Raw genomic sequence first — 364 nt, forward strand, 5'->3', positions numbered from 1 at the left:
GCTTTGGGACCCCGAACCTGAAATACCCCAAAATCTAAATCTGACTATAGGTAGATATATAGATAAGCGGATATAATTACATAAATATGCCTATATGCACATTTACATTAACGTACAGATGATTTTTTTTTTGCATAAAAAAACTCGAGTCACTTTGAAAGACTCGAAAAGGCAATGGCCAATTTGGCAATGAATTGTTTTCATGAGAGCAACACAGAATACTTCGTTACTGTTGTATTAACACTTGTTTGCAAAGATGCATATGATTAATATTTAATACCGCCGGACGCAAATTTGGCGTACAATTCAATTAAAAGATAGAGCGCATATCACTGGTGGTTTTGAATATTTGATAAACAGCTTA

At 33.8% G+C, this 364-nt stretch overlaps 1 protein-coding gene across 1 annotated transcript in view; it reads right to left on the reverse strand.

The window, feature by feature from the left end:
- The window catches only part of LOC119591786 (ankyrin repeat domain-containing protein 29-like), a 2,890-nt gene that overhangs the window by 2,359 nt on the left and 167 nt on the right, over positions 1 to 364 (reverse strand).

This window comes from Penaeus monodon, chromosome 29 (assembly GCF_015228065.2).
Source record: "Penaeus monodon isolate SGIC_2016 chromosome 29, NSTDA_Pmon_1, whole genome shotgun sequence".
Taxonomy (NCBI): Eukaryota; Metazoa; Arthropoda; class Malacostraca; order Decapoda; family Penaeidae; genus Penaeus; species Penaeus monodon.